The sequence below is a fragment of the Cupressus sempervirens genome, chromosome 3, assembly GCF_028749045.1.
Source record: "Cupressus sempervirens isolate cs-2001-9-10 chromosome 3, ASM2874904v1, whole genome shotgun sequence".
NCBI classification, from domain to species: domain Eukaryota; kingdom Viridiplantae; phylum Streptophyta; class Pinopsida; order Cupressales; family Cupressaceae; genus Cupressus; species Cupressus sempervirens.
The window spans coordinates 816,969,191-816,989,597 of record NC_143120.1 but is presented as its reverse complement, the minus strand read 5'-3'; positions in this window follow the sequence as shown (position 1 = coordinate 816,989,597).

Genomic DNA, 20,407 nt, shown 5'->3' with positions numbered 1-20,407 from the left:
TTTGTTCTCAAATTCTCTTTTTACCCTATGTGGAAGTTTTTCTTGTCCACTCAATTATTCATTGTATTTATCAAAAATTTTAACCAATTGATCCAAAATAGGTTGTTTCTCATCAACCTCAATGTTCAGAGCATCAAGAAATATGCTCTTGATATCTTGAAGGACTTGATTTTTCTTTTTCCTTTCCTCTCTGAGCTTTTGTTGCCTTGCTTTCTTCTTCCAAAGTTCACCAAGGGTATCCATCTCTTCAAGGGTAAGCTTAGAGGTATCCCAATGTGGACTAATAATGTCCTCATCTAGATCAATTTCTTCCCCTTTCCCCTTATTAATAATAGAATGAATAATTTCTTTGCCTTTGTTCAAAACTTCAATCCTTGGTTGAGACTAAATCTCAATTGTCATTACACTAGCCATGGTGGAAACAACAGTGGAAATAGTAGAAATAGAAACAAATGTAGGAATAGTAGAAATAACACTAACAAAAGGAATACCTTGTTGTTGCTTGGTCAAGCCTGATGTTAGAATGATCTGAGCCTACTGCTCGGTAGATGAAGTGTTAGACACTTCACTCAATTGAAGTACTTGGTAAAGTAACTCTTGAGATTGGTGATCTAGTTTTAACCTCAAAAAACTTGGTAGAATCTTTCTTTGAGCTAGATTTCACTAAGGGTTCAGTCAGAGAATGATGAAGGGAAGTCATAATCCCTACTACTATCTTCTCTACATTAGTAACCTCAATACTCTAAATTTCTAGAAGACTTCCTCCTGTAGCTTCTTGTTCTTCTTCCTCATTAACATCATCAACAGATACATTTTCTATTTCCTCATCTTATATTTCTACATCTTCATTATATTTTGCCACATCTACTTCTCCATCCTTATCATCTATTTGCACAATATTATCACTAGGCTTGTGCAACCCATAGATGTTTTTCCATCCAATAGTATTGGATTTCACCACAGATTCAATGTCTTTAGACAAGATCAAAAATGCACTAAATTAACCTTCTTATTTTTATTTAATGATTTCTTCACCTTTTCATCACTGAGACTAGGCATGAGTTGTCTCAAGGTCCATTCTTTGATGTCTCTAGCATTGTTTGCTACATTTTTCCATACTAGTGCAACTACCTTTTAGGATATTTTCAAGAACTTGTTTGACCAGTTCATCAGGGGAATACTTCGATTTTTCCATTTGTGCCACTAGGGCATCTTCAATATGTTTCTTCTCTACTGCTTAACTTTAGTTTCCTCTTCAATTTGGTGGATCTCCTTGTGAACACAATAGGGGAAGACTTTGTAGGATTTTTTATTATGACCTTCCCTTTCTTCTTGGGAGACTCCTCTTCTTTAGGTTCTTCTTCCTCTGTATTCTCCTCTTCATCTTCATCTTCATCTATGTCATCTCCCTTACCTTCAGTAAGCATGAGAGGAGAGCTTGATGACTTGGTGTTCTTCATGATTTTCTCCATCCTCTTTCTTCCTTTGTTTACTGCCTAGGGTAGCTTGATCTCAAGTCCAATCTTGGCCTTTGCCTCCTCATATGTTCCAAAGTATGTAGCCTTGAGATCCATAGGCTCATTCAAGAGAGCCTCAATAATGTCTTTTGTGTCATCAATATTCACCTCATAACTCAAAGGTTTTACCCATGCCACTCTTGGCTAAACTGCTTGGATGTAAATTTTATCATAGTCTACTAGAAAACATATGTCCTACTCATAGTCTTCTACTAACTTTTTTGGAATCATATATCTGCTCTACATCTTTTCTTTGAATGTTTCAAAGTAGGCATCCATTATACTTTCAAATTTTTCTCCCATTTCAGCTAGAATTCATTATTTGATATAATATAGGTATGTCTTTCTTCCATACCACAATTCTGAAACAATTTTGAACATAGAAGAATAAATATGTTAAAAGAGAAGCAAACTTACATGAATTATTCTTGGAGACTTGGATACTCTCCATGTTTTTGCCCAATTGAGTCAATAGTAGCCTAACAAATTCAAAAGATAATTTTTTTCACCACCTTCAACGCTAGGTCAACTGCCTCACAGGAAATGTTGTTCTGTCTGCTTGAGCTATATAACTTGTGAGAAATCACATGTATCCCAAACTTGATTTCCATGTCTATTACTCCATTAAGTTTTATTCCTCTACCATCTCACTCAACAAGAGTTCTCTTTTTCAGTTCAACCTAACCTAGGGTTTTCATGGTTTTTGCCTTATTCAACATTGGTAACCTGATAATCTTGTGTATCATCTTCTTTGTAATCTGGATAGGGTGATCCAACCACAAATGTATCTTGTGAACTCTACTTAAAATGTATCTGATCAATTTCCCTTGAAAATATTGTGACATATGCATAATGTGTGTGAAACCCTTTGCCTCCAAATGTGTATGCTCGAGTTTCAAAACACCATCCACACAAAGCTCATTGAATGCCTGGTTCATTTCTAGGGTTCCAAGCTCTTGAATCAAATAGTGATAAAATGACTTGATATCATGAATTAGAAGTACCTTCAGAGGTATTTGAGACTACACTCCAATTGGGTCAAGTGCCTCTGCAATTACTACTATCAATTTGAATGTGAGAGACTTGCAATCCACTCCATGAATCAACATCTCTGAACCCTTCTTCATTTTGCTGCTTAAAGATGCCATTTGCTCGGTTAATTCTTGAACACAAAAATAACTTCACTAAATACTACTTCAAATCGCTCGAGGGCTTTGAAATTTATCTTCACTATTAGCTCTAGAAAATTCATGGTGAAATGACTCGATGAATTTTCTCCTTTTAACAAAATTTTGTCTTTATAATTGCCATTAATGCTTTGTAAAAATGTTCACTCGATGATAGCTTGTTCTTCACTTAGTTTGATCTTTATTTCTTGGAAGAAACCTTCAACTTGGTAAGAACATTGAACTGGGTAAGGCCACTAACTCAACATTTGCATCCAAAACTAGGAAAAGATATGCAACCCAACCTTGCTTAGTAAGGTCTTGAACTTGAATCATCACTCGATGATCCTTGTGCATCTTGAATGATGATATGGATCTTTCTACATGCTACTTGGAACTAATGTTAGATGACTCCTTCAATATTATAGTTCCAATGATCTCTATAAGGAATTAAGTCAAAGTGATTGTACCACCCAACTCATTAAAATAGGTGTCAGCAACTTCAGGACTTTGGCTTGCATTCTCTTGAGATTTATGCACATCCAAAATTTGAAACCCTCAAAAATGGAGTTTCCCACCACCCTATGCAACAAAGTAATTACATCTACAATAAGCTCTTTGAAATGAAATTTCTTTCATGTACTAGGAAAATGAGACTTATTTGCTCTTTTTGATTTGAGACAAGTTTTGAAAATGTTGTTGAGGAAAAATTCTTCGTGCTCCTTGAAATATTCATTCCCAACCTCTATACAAAGCATTTCAATCACTTTGTCACAAGGAATGCCAAAGCGTTAGTAATACTTTTAGAGTTGATTTTTTCTATGATGTTCCCATCAACCATTCAAATTTCTCTCACAACAAGATCATAAAATTTCACACGTGCTACCACCAACTTAGGACATTTCATTATAGAGGGAAATTCTCCTGCATTTATTAAACTACTTTGGAGAAGCTACTACACCCAAGAAATCAAAAATCTTTGTGTTTGTAATACTCTAGGAGCATATCAAAATCCTCTTGCTTTGTCTTGGTATCATCCACCTTTGATAGTTAGATTTGAATTACAGATTGCATATCAAGGGAGAAGCTTGAGCAAGTAGTATATTGGAGGTGTTAAGGAGTGATGATAAAAAATCCACCACCCAAGTGATATATTTTAAATGAAACATCATCATACATACTTTTTACAAAATGAAGACATTTTTAACCAAGCTACAAGTAGAGAAGTAAAGGTGTAGTGTCTGCCCCTAGTTTGCATTTTATTATTATTGCCAAACTCTTTTAGGTCCATTTATGCTTGTTGATTAGTAGCATTATCTTTTAGATTATCAGATATTGTTTCGTATTTAGTTGATTTTATGATGATTATTACATTGATTTCAGTTATTGACAATGATTTGTTAGATAGATTATCATATGTATTTTACTATAGATGATTGTATGTTTTTGCTTCTGCTACTTTATGTTTGATGTGTATGTTATTCTTCTTGTTTTTTTAAAAAAAAAATTTGGAGAACTTAGCAAAAATTTAGGTTATTTCTTTTGGATCCCTTAGTGGGGTGTTATAAAAGGACTGACATAATGAAGGAAAGATTCATATGCAGAGTTATACTAAGGATTGGGACTCACTAGTCACTAAATAACTAGCAATTAGGGCTTTTATATTTCCTAAAATGTCCAACAAAGTGACTAATAACACTTTACACAAATTGGCATATTGTGGACTTGAAGAAAACTACAACTCTGTAGCAAGGTTATGAAAAACTTGGCAAGGGTGATAGTTTGGGAAGGCCCTAAAAATTACAACAAATGGCTAGACTTTTGAGGGTGACCCTTTTAAAAGAAAAATAATAGAAGCAAAAATAATATTGTCTCTAAATGGTGATAAAACTCATAGGACAAAGATAATCTAGAATTGCGTGACGATGCCTTGGTTATTAGGTGACATAGGAAAAATGGCACAATCAAGCAAAACAACACACAAACTCAAAGAAAGACAAAAAAAACTATGTACAATAAGGGGGAAAATGCTTGATCAAATATTTTTCAAATCTTTCCCATTATAAGAAAGTGTAAGAGGAGTACCATCAATATAGTTAATTAGGAAAGAGTTGTTGCCTATGACTTTTCTAATTTTGAAAGAACCTTTCAATAAAGAGTCAAACTTCTTACGTAATCCCTCAGGCTCTCTTCTCTTATGTCACAAAGAACCATGTCTCTAATTGAGAAATCTCTTTGTTGAAGCCTCTTGTAAAATATTATCTTCACTATTTTTAAAAATCTTTCAATGGTATCCATTACTTTTCTCTTTTCTCTTCCAATTGATTTAGGTACATAATTCTCTTTCCAATTCATGATAGGAAATTCTAATATTTGATCACCCTTTATAGATTTAAAGTGGTGAGTGTATGCTTAAAATGTGGCATACTTCTATAAACTATTACATCCAAGGGATCCCATTGATTGGGAGGCTTGTAAAGTAGCTTGTATCTCTCTATCCATGATGCGCAAGGGACACACAAGCAATAGTAGTAATGGTGGCTCTCAAATGAACCCAAGTGTCATGATCCTTACAAGTTGTACCATAGAATGAGAGATTTGTTAAGATTAACAAGACATAAATAACAATTACATGCAAATATATCCAATATCACAAAATAATAAAGCATATAGAAAATAACACAATGCACAAAGATTTAACATGGTTCACCCAATGCTTGGGCTATGCCTACCAAATAACGAGTCTGATATTTTTATTATCCAATGATTACAACCTGATTATAATTGATAATCCATTAGAGCTTAATATTGTCTCAAGAAGATATTATCACATCACACCTCATGAAATCCCTAACACTAAACCATTTTATAGAAAAAAAAATTCCACTTTAGGGTTATAGTCAGTTATAAAAGTTAGCCCACAAATTGTCGATAAATTAGGCCCATTTTTTTTTCTTTTTCTGCCTGACCCCCACCGAGGAACTATGGAGATTGTATAGTAGTAAATTGATTAATAACCATAAACTAACACAAAATAAAGATATAATGCAAATTAAGTGAAGATGAAGGTGCAAGATTAAATTAAATGAGATGTAACTTCAAGGAAAGTAAAGTTAATCTAAGTATAAGAAAGTAAAACTATGCTAATAATGAAAGATTAAGCTAAGATGATTGCGAGAAAAACAAATGCTAAGATATAATGAGAATGTAAGAGTGCAAAGAAAAATCTAATGCTAGAAACAAAGATGTATTAGAGAGGTGTGTGTGGGATGCGTTGTGTGTGAGGAGAGAGCCTCCTTTTAAAGAGAAAAGGATGATAAATACTAAGAGACAAAATCTACGATAGAGAATAAATCTTAGTTGATCTATGTGCATGCATCTCTTAAGAGGAAAAATCAATAGAAATGTTTAAGAGGAAAAATAATGAGTGGTTGAGATTAAAAGGGAAAAATAAGAAAAAGTCAAAGATTCCACCTTCATGGAGAAAAGAAAAGAATTTAAAATGATTGAAAGGGAAAAAAGAAGAAGAGGCAGCTACCATGAAAAAGGTGATTATGCACATGATTAGAGATAAGAAAAAAATAATTTTACTTTAATAAGGATGAAGAAGAGGATTTATATTAAACTAAATTTAGTCCAAATAGTCACCTTGGAAAAATGATTGAAGTGAAGACAAAATAAATTATGCTTTAACTAAGCTTAAGAAAAAGATTAAAGAATAAATTAATTCAAATAAGTCCACCTCAAAAAATGTAGTTGAAGATAAGACAAATTTAAAGGAACTTTAATTAAGATGGAGAATAAGACAAAATATTTGAATTACAATAAATTTAATCCAAGTGGGGGAATTCTCTCTTCTTTATATGTATTTTATTTTTTACTTTTTAGGAAAGTGATTTTCAAGTGCACATAGATTAAGGGAATTTTTTATATAATTAAAAGGGAGCATGTTATTTTAATTAAATAAAACTTAACATAAGGTGGCCAAACCATAGAATAAAATCAAATAAATGATTAATTGATGATTTTATATTATATTAAGATCATTTGCATATCAGGTGCTTCTTAAGAGCAACAATTAAAACTTATTCAAGCTCCTTACAAGCAATCACACTAGAAACAACAATTGGAAGACCAAGAGTCACAAACTAGACTCCACTTTTTACAATGAGACTAATACAACCAATAGAAGACCAAGATTCACAACTTAGAATTCCACAAAGATGTCCCTCTTGGGATTTGAACCAGGCTATCCACAATGAGAACTCATTTCTTCAACCAACTAAGCTAAACCCCTTGGCTGATTAATTGATGATTTGATCAAGGAAAAATGATTAAATATAGTAATTTAAGATTGATTAAGCATAACATATAGTCTAGAATAGAGATTAAAAATGCTGAAAGGGGGGCTTATAGTTTACTAGATCATTTTCGGGTGATTACATTTGCTCCTATTTGACTAGTGAGCAATTTAGGAAAAATTGAAGTCAAAGAATGATGATGTTGAGTTGATTGGGAGAGATTTGACTCCAAACCTAATATAATGACAGAGAGAGAGATAGATGATCCCGAATGCACAATTGATAAGTAGTAGAATTGAACATTAGGAAAGAAATAGATAAGACAATATCAACACCCATAATGATAAGATGAGAAATAATATGTCCAGACAATATAAACACCCATAGCATAATAAAAATACTAATTTTTAAAATATATATAGATAGATAGATAGATAGATCAAGAGTCTATCCTAGGTGAAGTAGAAAACAAATAAATAGTAGAATCAATTTGCTCCTAGATTGTTCTTTCCTCCTTGGCATTGAAATAAAACCAAGGTAGAGGAGATATAGAAATGATATATATATGATAAAATTAAGATAAGATAAGGTCCATGATAATAGATAAGATATTCAAAGAGAGAAGAACCAAAGTTTGACCAGCAACCGTTGAGAATTTGCCCCAATTTGACTACATTTGATTAGAAAGATAATCGTGAGAATTAGACAAAAACAAGAATAAAGCTGATGAAATGAGAGAGAGAAGATGAAGAGGTGGAAATAATGAAACAAATAATTTCCTCAAAAGATGTGATGGTTAAGCCTCATAAACTTGATCAACTACATAGAAGAAGAAAGAACTTAAACACAATTTTGACAAGCAAGATAAAGTCAAACTTCAATTTTCAATCCCAAAAATGGATCTAGGATGTTGAAATTAGGTTAGGGTACAATATTTTTAGAAATATGAGATGTTTTAACTTTTTATAGGTCAAAATGATCTGTAAGGATCCCAAAAGGGTAGATAAATAGGATGATATGATTAACCCCTTTTGATGACAGGAAAAGAAAGAACATAATGAGAGAAAGATATGAGATATGATGAAGACATGATCAAGAAGAATAAAGGATATGAACACAATCGACTGACATGTCCATGAAAGATGAAGGAGAATCTCTCTAAACTCATGCAAACTAAACTAAAATGAAGCCCTAAAGATGCAAACCAATATGAAAATGAAAAAGTATAACTTTTCATGCGTCAATTATGTAGGTCCTTACTATTACATTGAGCTAGAATGTGAGAACCTAGAATAAGAATCAGAGACATGAAGTTCAAGATGACTTGTTGGTAGATTCTCTAAGTTTAATATTGCAAGATTACACCTGTGCCAAGGCATAAAGGCCAAGATAACCATGATTGTGATCTTGCATGAGAAAACACAATGTAACACAAAAGGATGATGCCCTAAATATTCTAAGTGTCCAAGGGGGTCAAAGAAAGAGACACTTACAATCATCGGAGCTACACTCATAAGCAGAAGACAAAAGAAAACATGCCCCATGCTCCATGCCCCTAGTCCTCTAGTTCAATGATATCCAAGAGAGACTAAGGAAGGAACACTCATAAAAAATAACACAAGTAATACACAAATAAAATTTCAAGCGTATCTCAGTCAATTTTAGTTTAAGAATGATGTGAAAGGGAAAATGAAAGAGAAATTTTTGACTCTTTAGGACTCATGTTTGCAAGTGATAAATATCATGACCCAAGAATAACAACAAGGTGTAAGCTCAAAGACACTAAGTGTCAATGAAAGTGTTGAGAAACTCTATTTGTGTGGTATCCCCGAAGCCTAACACATGTGATTCATACCCCTTAGACCTAGAAAAAGACCCTAGGAAATAAGTATTTAACATGGAGTTAAATAGCTAGGTGTCATGCTTGCGAACTAATTAATAGAGGTGCATAGACCTCAAGCAGTGTCTGCGTCTAGGTTTTCAACACTTGGAATAGTTTTTTTCGTAGGACTTTTTTTTGTATTTTTGTATTATATTTGATTGTTTGGGTGATACAACAAAGGATCTATTGCTTTTTCTTAACTAAGATGGTCAAATTTTTAGGACATTTTATGAATTTTAGAATTTTTTCAAGACCTTAAGATATTTACAAATCTGTAAACAATAGAGAGTCATGTGTAGAACTTCTTAAGTGAATATTATTGATAGGTTTAGGGAGTCTTTCTCCCTCATGTGTAGAAATATTATATGCACCAAACCCAAAAGCAAGAGTAATGATATATGGGACCAACTAATTGGGTTCAAATTTTCCCTTTTGAGGTTTATTTTGTTGATTCCTGGAATTCTCTCATAAGACTAAGTCTCCAACCTCAAACTATCTAGGGAGAACCTTCTTGTTATAGCTTTGAGACATTATTTTTGATAAAACCTCATGTGATCAAACAAAACTTTTATTCATTCATCCAAAAGTTTTAGTTCATGTAAGCACATGACTCTATAATCCTCATTTGTCACAAGACCTCTTAGAGCCACCCTAAGTAAAGGAATCTCAACCTATACGGGTAAAACAACCTCAAAACCATAAACAAGTAAAATAGGCATGACGCTTCCAGGTGTGTGAATACTAATCTTGTATTCCCAAAGTGTAGGATTAATCTGTAAGTGTCAAACTCTTCTTGATTTGTTGACAATTCTATGCAAGATTTTGAGAAGAGTCTTATTGGAAGCTTTACTTTGGCCATTAACTTGAGGGTAATAGATTGAAGACTAGTTTTGTTTGATCTTAAATTTATTTAAAATTTGTTTAAGTTCCTTATTCTTAAAATGTCCTACATTATCAATAACTATAGAGGAGATCACACAAAATTGACAAATGATATAATTTAGGATGAATAAAGAGACTTGCTTCCTAATAGTAACAGACAAAAGCACAACCTTGACCCAATTTGTGAAATAATCATTAGCAGTAATTATGAACTTGTGATCACTAGATAAATTAAAATGAATCTGATCCACTAAATCATCAACACATTGCTAAAAAAGCCAATGTGTAATCGAAGGTATGAGCTCTTGTTGATGACCATGTATAAGGTTTCTGTACCATCTTAGATTAGAAACACTCCAAACTAATGAAGGTTTAGCACCTATTTAATGCAATATCATCAATCCCCTTGCACCTTTCCCTCCTTCCCTTTTTTTTCCTTTCTCCTAGTTAGAATTGGGGTAAAACCTAATAGATCATCTTTAAAGCTCTTATTTATATGGCATTAAGCTCAAGGTAGGATCTATTTCCCTAGTTCCTTTCTTCCATTCATCTATCCACTTGGAATCTACTCTTCACACTAAAATGACTATATCTTAGAATTTGTGCTTGATTTTAGGGATCTAGGACCTATTTTGGGATCCTAAAGGTTATGGGCTATGGTAATTAGGAGCGTACAACACCCTAATCTACCAGGATTGCAGTGCACCCATGATGAGCTAATAAGGGATGTAGTGCACCCTTGATTGGGGCCTATTTTGGGTCCTCTGTGTGTATCCCATGTCTAATTAGTTTCAAGGTGCAAAAATTTAGGCAGGTCGAGCTACGAAAGTAAGCTATATTGAGCCCTTTATAAACCCTTCCATTTGCTTCATCTCACATCCATGAATCATATCAAGCATCCATCATATTCAAGTTCACGATCCCTCACTTTCAATCCCTCAAGTTCTCAAGCATTATTCAAGCATTCAAGTTGTCTCTCCATTGAAGATCAAGGATTCATGTATTTAAAGTATTGAAGGAGTTTGTGCAAGATCTAGCATTTCAACATTCAAAATCTCCCTTCATACATTCAAGATACTTTGTTACATCTTCTACATCCATCCTCTCAAGATCTATATTAATTCCTATGGAGAATTTCAAGCACATGAATACATGAAGGTTTTGGTTTCACTTTTATTTTCTTTCTGGGGATTTAAATTTGACTTAAGGCTATTTCATCTATATACATGATTACATTCCAAATTAAAGAGAATACTCATAGATTTACAATTCGTCTATGTTAAACCTATCAATACTACTTGTTATCATTTTATTTTTATTTCAATTCAAGGTTAATTCCTAAACTAGGGTTTGAATGAGGAAAATATCCCTAACAAACAACAAAAAATATTTTATTTTGCAGGTTTTGTATCTTAGATTGATGAACATGTTGCAGATTTGAATACCCTTTTCATTATTTATCAAAACTATGAATTCATAATCAACTTCACATACTGCCATTAGGGGCACACTGTACCCTTGGTGATCCATTTTCCCTTGAACATCTAGTTCATGTTAGAATATTTAGAATAATTAGGGAAGGGGGTGAATTAGTTATCCAAGGTCTAGATGTACCAATTGAACAAACAAATAGTTAAACAACTTGAGGTCTTATCATTCCATGGCTTGGTCTCTACTACAAACTTTTAGTAACATTAGCTAGTTGTCTACTGTTCTAAAATAACATACTTATAGAATGTAAACATTAATCAGTAAAACATCATAATAATGTCCACAAAATTTTGACACTAGGATTTAATGTGCAAACCCAATTTGGGGAAAAACCCCTAGAAACATGTCACCAATTTTCACTCTTCTAAAGTGAGCCTTGTTAGGAGGCAACCTTTTTAAAGGTTACAATACACACTATTAAATGTGACCTTCTCTAAGGATTTAATCACCCTATTAGGAGTGACCTTGTTAGAGGACTTTAGAACATTTCATTAGAATGTCACATGATCTAAGGATTTACATGACTATTAGGTCCTTATGATTGTTAGGTCAACCTTGATTAAAGGATTTCAAATATTGTTTACAATGGTTAGAAATTTGCCTTAGGGAAAAATCACCCAAGATCAAGGAACCCAGGCACAAGCACAACAATAGATCAACAGGGTATGATCAGAATAACAATATCCAAAATTGATTTATTGTCATTCAATTCAATGTGAAAGTACACTAGGAGTGTTTGTATATAAAGGCTTCTGGAATGCTTCTAGAATGCATAGGAATCAATAATATGATAAGTCATACAATCAGGTACATGTCCACTAGGTGTGGGTTATCCTCCATTAAGCACAGGAGTACATGTGATGATGAGAAGATAAGCCTAAAAAGGTGTAGCACACAAAATAATGTGGTAACACCATGTGCTAAAATAGGAGTGCGGATAATTGTGTTGTCTACATGACAACTTAGTTAATTATGCAAACTCCAGTGTTGTAGACACCATGTGCTGAATTAGAGTTGCTTACTTCTATGTTGTCAATATGACAACTCATAAAAGTGTGCAAACTCCTAAGTGTCTCACCTAAGAAATAGTAAAATAATGCATAATAATAAAATAATGTATTAACCTAAGTAAACTTAAGTAAAGTGTAAATAGTAAATACATATTTATAGCAACATATATATTACGTCGAGAGTAATCGTTCTTGAGGCACCTATTTTTATTTAATTCAAAGTTATTTTAATCGAAATTTGGATTTATGAAAATTAAAATATGCGCCTTGAGAATGATTACTCTTGGCGTTATATATATATATATATATATATATATATAATCTAGTGGCAATTGTGGTTCAATAGGAAAAACATTTACTTTTTATTTATATTTTGATAAGGATATTATAAAATTGTTAATTAATTTTTAATTAGAGTTGTATAAAGTTACTATAAAATTATGCTTTAAAACATTTTTTTAAAATTTAATATATGTAGTTTAATTTAGATAATAAAATAATTTTATTTTTGGGATATTGTAATGTAAAATGTTATACTCAAACATAGATATATGATTAGGGACAAAGTTACCATTATAGTTAATGTTAACCTTAGGGATAGAATTAGGGTTAGGGTTACCATTAGGGTTAGGGTTGGAGTCAAGGTTAGGGTTTTGAGTTATGATTAAGGTTATGGTTAGAGTTATGGTTATGGTTATTGTTGTTAAGGTTTGGATTAGAGTTATGTTTGTGGTTAAGGTTAGGGTAAGAGTTATGGTCATGGTTAAGGTTAGAGTTAGAGCTATGGTATGGTTAGGGTTTGGGTTATAGTAAGGCTAAGGTTAGGGCTTGATTCAGGTTAAGGTTAGAGTCAGGGTTGGGATTTAAGTCAGGATTAAAGATAGGGTTAGGGTTAGGGTTTGAGGCCAATTATGATAGAGTTAGATTTAGGGTTAAAGTTAGGGGTAGAGTTATGTTTATGGTTAAGGTTAGGATTAGAGTTATGCTCATGGTTAAGGTTAGGGTTAGAGTTATGGTTATAGTTAGGGTTAGGTTTAAGGTTATTGTAGGGTTAGGGTCAAGGTTAGGGTTAGGGTTTGAGTTAGGGTTAAGGTTAGATTTAGGATTAGGGTTAGGGTTTGAGTCAAGATTAAAGTTAGGATTAGAGTCCAATTATGGTAGAGTTAGATTTAGGTTAGAGTTAGGGATAAAGTTATGTTTATGGTTAAGGTTAGGGTTAGAGTTGTGCTCATGTTGAAGGTTAGGGTTAGAGTAAGGTTTAGGGTAAGGGTTAGGGTTATAGTAGGGCTAGAGTTATGGTTAGGGTTAGGGTTTGAGTTAGAGTTAAGGTTAGAGTTATGGCTAGGGTTAGGTTTTGAGCTAGGATTAAAGTTAGGGTTAGGGTTATGGTTAGAGTCCAAATGTGGTAGAGTTAGATTTAGGGTTAGAGTTAGGGATAGATTAATGATTATGGTTACAGTTAGTGTTAAGGTTAGGGTTAGGGTTATAGTTAGAGCTAAGGTCAGGGTTAAGGTTAGAATTAGGGTTAGGGTAAGGGTTAGTGTTAGAGTTAGAGTTAGGGTTAGCATTAGGACTAAAATTAGGGTGAGGGATAGGGTTTGAATTGGAGTTAGGGTTAGATTAAGGGTTATTGTTAGGGTTAGGTTTATAATTAGAGCTGGTGCTAGGATCAGGGTTAGAGTTATAGTTGGGGTTAGAGTAAGGGTTAGGGTTAGGGTTAGGTTTAGAATAAGGGTTACAAATATAGTTAGGATTAGAGTTAGAGATAGGGTTAGGGTAAAGGTAAGAATTAGGGCAAGAATTAGAATTAGGGTTACAAATACAATTAGGGTTAGGGTTAGGGTTAGAATAAGAGTTAGGGTTAGAGTTAGCATTAGAGTTAGAATAAGGGTTAGAGTTAGAGTTAGGGTTATATTAAGGGTTAGAATTAGGGTTAGAGTTAAGGTTAGGGTTAGTGCTAAGGTTAGGGTTAGCATTAGGGTTAGGGTTACAATTAGAGTTAGAGTTAAAATTAGAGGTAGTGTTAGTGTTAGTGTTAGTATAAGAGTTAGAGTTAGAATTAGAGTTAGAGTTAGGGTTAGAATTAGGGTTAAGGTTAGGGTTAGGGTTAGGGTTAGAATTAGAGTTAGGGTTAGGGTTAAATTTACCTTGTTATATTTAGGGTTAGGGTTAGAGTTAGGGTTGGGATTAAGATAAGAATTAGAGTTAGAGTTATATATAGTGTTAGGGTTAGGATTAGGGGTAGGTTTATAGTCATATGACTATCTCTTTCCTTATCTCTAATATCTCTCTCTCTCTCTCCATAAAACATGTCTATATAAGAAACATAATATAAGCTCCCTCTTCTCTATAGATATGCACACACACACTCTCTCTCTCTCTTGATAAACCCCCTAATCTATCTCTCTCTAGATACACCATCATATGACTATCTCTTTCCTTATCTCTAATATCTATCTCTCTCTCCATAAAACATGTCTATATAAGAAACATAATATGAGCTCCCTCTTGTCTATAGATATGCTCTCTCTCTCTCTCTCTCTCTCTCTCTCTCTCTCTCTCTCTCTCTCTCTCTCTCTCTCTCTCTCTCTCTCTCTCTCTCTCTCTCTCTCACACACACACACACACACACACACACTCACTCACTCACTTATAATAATAAAAATATTATTTCTAGTTACTACTACATACAAGGTTATGTAAGGTATATAATTTACTAAATGATTAGAACAATCATATACAGATTAAGAGTTAAAGAGTTAGGATCCAAGGTTTACATTTGTATGACACTCGATGTTATGATTAGGGTTAATAAGTGGTTAAATGTTACACTGAAATAAGGGACATGGTTAAGGGAAGTATGAGATTTAAGTGTAGTGTTGGAGTGTTTGGAGTAAGACTATGGTCAAATTTGGGATACATGTTATACAAATGACTCGAATTGTGGAAAAAAATTAATTCATGAAAGTGAAATTATAAGTCTCAACACAATAATTTAGATGATGTAAAAAGTGTGAAATAATATATACGAATCAATTTTATGGAAATTATTTCTCCATGATGATGTCAGAACATTATATATTGTTGAATTTTTAATAGTGCTAATGCAATTTTTATTGCAATGATTAAGAATTGTAATCAATAAATATGCCTATGATTAGAGACATCTATTTAGATTTATGATTTTTTTTTTAAATTAACATATTTAGCAGCCACATCCATTTAAAGAAATGTTTTGTACAACAATAAATTTGTTTTGTCTTGTTCTCTTCTTTATGAAAGTTGTATAGATTGGGGAAACAAATCTGTCAATACAACTAATTATAACTAAAATTTTGAAATCGGAGACCAGAAAAAACTATATACAAAAAAAAATTTTGTAATGGTGTAAATACATGTTGTGTTCTTCAATGATTAAGATTCTCTTGCAACCTTTATTTGAACAATGATTGTGAAAGACTTCTTTCATCATTGAGGGAAACCCATCCACTTTTGTAGATGTGTCACACATGAATTTTTATGCATATTTTATATGCATTACTTCCATTTCCTCAACATAGTCTATTGGAAATATTGCATTCTCCACAACTTTAATTATAGTTGTGCATGTCTCTTTAATTATTTGTAGGCATTTGTCAAACTCAGTCTCAAAGAAATCATGTGAGGTCATTGAAGTAGTCAGGCTAGTATCAGATAATGTTTGATTCTCTGTTTGAGGCATCCATAACTCAAATAATCGTTTATTTTAAATTAATCATGAACTTTAATAAAATATAAATTTTATTGATAAAGTGACCTTTCTATTCATTAATGATAAAATTTAATTATGAAACATAAAAAATATAAATATTTTGAAACATGCAAATATAAAACTAATATGAAACATAAAAATCTAAAACATGCAAACCAAAAGCATTTTGAAATATGCAAATCTAAAATTAATATGAAACATGGAAATGTAAAATTAAATTGAAACATGCAAATTAAATAAATTTGCAAATGAAATGTATTATCAAATATCTATATCAAATAGATTTTGAATCAATTTGAATTCTAAATCTAAATGAAACATACAAGGCTAAACTATATGAAACTTATTGAAATTGAAATCCAAATCAAAGGAAAATATTATAACTAATTTTGAAACTAAATCTACATTTAAATCTAAATACATAACTAAATCTGAATCTAAATGCAAAACTAAGATTAAAATTAAAAATTAAAATAGAAATCTCACATGCAAAAAATTACTCCAAAACCTTAATCTACTCTTCAAAAACTCTAATCTACTCTAATCTCTTCAAAAACATAAAATGAAAATGACTTGTCAGAGGCTCCCCATATCCCCTAATGGACGTCTCTTGACATTCCATGAATTTATTTCAAATTCCCTCACTCCCCACAAAAAAAATGCATGAATGTGCATGCACAATTATATTTGACAAAAAAAATCATATTGAAACTATTTCGGCCCTATTTTTTCGGGCCTTATCTTTTTGGACATATTTTTTGGTCCCTATTTTTTCAAGCCTATTATTTCGGCCTCCATTTGGCTTCCTATTATTTTGGCCAACTATTATTTTGGGAATGGTTTTTTAATTTTATGATTTAATAATTTAATATTTAATTTAGAAGTTTGTAACTGCTCCCTTTTCTTTTTTATTGACAAGAAATCTTGGCATATTCCTATGTTGGGCATTTGTGTTGCCATTGTATAGAATGCCTCTCAGCATAAATATATGTTTCTATAGGCTAAAACATTGCATCTCTTTTGGGTGTAATTGCATGTCTAAAATAACTAGTTGAATCAAGAATATCTAGAAAAAAATGTTTTGAAGCTTGGTTCATGTTGAACTAGGGTACTGCTTAAATTTACACAAAAAACTTACATTTGAATTGAAGATGTCAAATACTACAAAATAAAGACAGTAAGATTATACCAACTACAATGAACTATCACAAGAAAAAGAATGAAATGTTTTCTAACAACTCATGTTTCAACTAATGTAGTCAAAGGATTAAATATTTTTCAATAATTTGTGTGCTAACTAATCAAGATGAGATTTAATTGTATTTTCTGCAATATATGAAACTTATTTTCACCTAATTTGAATGTGTACAAAAAATTTATTTTGAACGATAGGCTAGAATGTAAGGTCGTCATCCTTAGAAGTTAGACCCATCTACCAAGTTGACTATCTAGAAATGAATGGAGAAACACTGAAGTGTACCAATCCTCAAACATGGACTCACAATTCATTTTGTTTCATTCTTTGTTGTGTATTTTTCAGCTCACCTTTTCCTTTGTTTTATTGTTGCTCAAATTTTGATAAACCATTTGGTGAACTCTTCTTCATTTCTAATTCCTCTTTCTTTGCTTTTATCCATGTTCCATTTTGCATTTATAAATCACTTATTTTGTCATCGTGGTGAATCTGCACATTCATTTTCATGATTCTATTACACCTCTTTGTTGGAAGCTTAATTAATGGCATATTGGATATAGCCATATTTTAAGTTGTTTTCTTTGTCCTTTGTTGTTCCCTTGGACACCGCCAAATTTTTGGTGATCTTCAAATTGCATTCTTTAGTTTGTAAGTATTGTGCCCTTATCATTTTTACCTTGTTCTTTTATTGGTATCGTGTTAAAGTGTTGGATTAGACCTTTGAAAGGAGAGTTTCATTACTCATCTTTGAATTCACCATGGCATCTCTCTTACAAATAAACTCATTTCTAAAGCATGAGATTGCATTCAATCACCAAAACCACACTATTATTAGCTAAGAAATTACTGATGAAAATATCAAATCATTTGCCTTGCAAGGCTGAGTTGAATTACAAAAAGCAATAAGAGTAACAGTCTACTTGTTTGTTTCCTTAAATTGGTGGGTTTTTTTAGTTAAATTTTGACTACGATAGCTTTACTTTTTTGCAAATCAGTTTCACACAATCCACTTTCTCCAATAAGCTCTCACTCTTTGGCTATCACATTCTTCTTCTCTCCTAGATGCTTATTCCTCACAATCAAGGCTCCAAAGTTTACATCTTTAAATGTGTCACACTATAGGGATCAAAGCAACTCCAAGAGGATTATCATGGTCATTCTTCTAGGCCTCCATTATTCTCTTGTCCTACTATCTCATCCCTCTGACACATATTTTCTTTGCTAGTCCCTTTCTTGCCATTTACCTAACTTAACAAAAGAGTTTAGCCTTTCAAATATTTCTTCTTATAAGAAAAGGCCTTCTTAAGTAAGAAAAAGTGTTCCAAGAAAGGAGAGTGATCATTGGAAAGTAACAAACAAAATAAACTCTAACATTTATAAGTCATAAGGAAAAAAAAATCAAAGGATTGTAAACTTGAGTCTCTTTCAGTTATCCAATCAACAACAAACTAAGATATATAGTGATCAGGTGGAGTGGTCTAGGATCCCTCGTTATCAATGTAGTGTTGCGTGATGAAACAGATTCCAACTTCTATTTATCTAGAATTGGATTTTCAATAAAAGGGTAAATTTCTTAAATGTTGACAAGAAAAACTTGCAGTGAATCTCATAAATTTGCAAACCAAGAGACCGCTTCCATGGAAAGAGAATTTGTGTATTGTTGTCTTATTGTTACATCCTGATTTTTTACCTAATTTAAAATATAATTGTTAAAGTTCACATGAAGTCAGTTGGCAATAAAATTTGTTATAATCCTACGAAATGGTAAGATGGTTAGTCGCTATAATGCGAAGATAACATGTTAGTTGATTATTTATCACAAATTCATAGAATTGAAAAGGTGGTTAGCCATTATGATTATTTAAGATTAAATAACTTGATTGGTAATATGATTCAACTACATAGAATTTCCTTATAGGAAGCATGTCAAAGAGGTGGAAGCATTGTCAGAAAAGAATTAGGCATAGGAGTATCATCATCACTGGGCAAATAGGTTGACGACCTAGTGATCTGAACACCATGATACAATCGATCAAACCACATGCGCTATTAAATAAATAATTTAAAACAAACTAATTTAATTTAATATAATACGTACCTCAAAGTATTTTAAATGATCTGTTATCTTATTATATAATATATCTATGTACGTACACAGATATAAAAATGACGTAACACCATCGTATTATTTTATTAAAATAAAATGAGGCCACCTCACCAATATATTTACATGTACTTATATAAATATAAATCATAATAATGTTCAAATTATAACGTTCAATATTCTTCCATTTTTTTATTATTTTTCTTGTTTGAAAATTGATTTAACACTTGGCATTTTTAATTGGTGTTCAAAGAGCCAAGATATTCTTTATGTTACGAAAGCCAAGGAGTCATGTTATTTTTTTTAATAGAAGTCGAGAGTGAGAGGCAAATATAAATCTATTCTTTCATTCACCTGACTTCCATATGTTTCAACCATACCCGACTTCCTTTTATTATTCATGATTTTCCTTGTTCAATTCTGACTACCATCTAAACCCGATACTCTGCATATTCCATTCAAAAATCTATGCAGTTTATAGCAACGCTTTACTTGTTACAAGTATTTCATATATTGTTCATCCTTGTTGAAGCTGAGGGAGGCAGAAGACCTTTCCATCTCACAGCAATGCCATCTTGATATAGTCAGTTGTATATGTTCTTTTCCTTGTTGAGGATTCAAGTAGTATTCAAAAACTATGGTTATGTCTTCAAATATCTAAAGAGGAGCTGATACAAATCATCTAGTAAGACTCCAAACAATTCTAATTTTATTTCAGGTCATGTGATAATCATTTCCAATTAATGTTATTCCAATGTCTCTACAATTTTATTTCCATAGTTGCAAGCTAGAGATTATTCTCATTCAAAGCTAAATAACTCTAGGGAGTTGCTTACCAATATGCAAAGTAAAGTGTCTATAACAAGGAATCGTATGTTATTTTTTTTCCAATAGTCATTGGAATCAGATGATAGTTATTTCTACATTTATTCTTTTAAAGAATTTAATCATGTAAATCACATATTGTGAAATGTTGGATGTTCATAATCTTCATGAATCAATAAGAGTTTTTTGCTCTGAAATTCTAAACACCTAGGACTCACTGGTTGTTTAGCCATGCAAAAGGGTGAAGAGGTAAGAGAAAGGACTTTTCAATAACATGAAACAG